A 487-nucleotide genomic window follows, 5' to 3' on the forward strand; every position below is an offset into this window, starting at 1 on the left:
AAAAAAAAAAAAGCAGATTTGTTTCCATGACAAAAATATAAAAACACTTAAAGATGTAAGATTAATAACTTTGTTTCTTTTTAATTAGTTTATCTGACCTAAGGTTGAGAAAAAGTGTGAAAAGATATGAGGAATAACTGCAGAAATACTGGGAATGGCCATCAAAATCATTCTAGACAACATGTCGACATGAATGAGGTACAGAAATCATTCATTTCATAATCAGGACTATTTGGCTCAGAAATCTGCAAATTTTTGTGGCATGACCAGTTTCACAGCAGTCAGGACTATAAACATCAACAGAATGGAAGAAGCTAGGTCTCAAGCTTCGCTATAACAACCGACCTAAAGTTTTCCCTTCTGCTGAGTCAGTGCTGTTGCAAGAGGCAAAGTGCCAGCCTGTGTCCCCATGGTTCTTCATGGCAATAGGTCAGGATTGCACAAAAGGCTGATTCACTTATCCAAGTGACCTGAAAACATCAGGATT

This window comes from Haplochromis burtoni, unplaced genomic scaffold (assembly GCF_018398535.1).
Source record: "Haplochromis burtoni strain Fernald_Lab_line unplaced genomic scaffold, NCSU_Asbu1 Contig_277, whole genome shotgun sequence".
NCBI lineage: Eukaryota > Metazoa > Chordata > Actinopteri > Cichliformes > Cichlidae > Haplochromis > Haplochromis burtoni.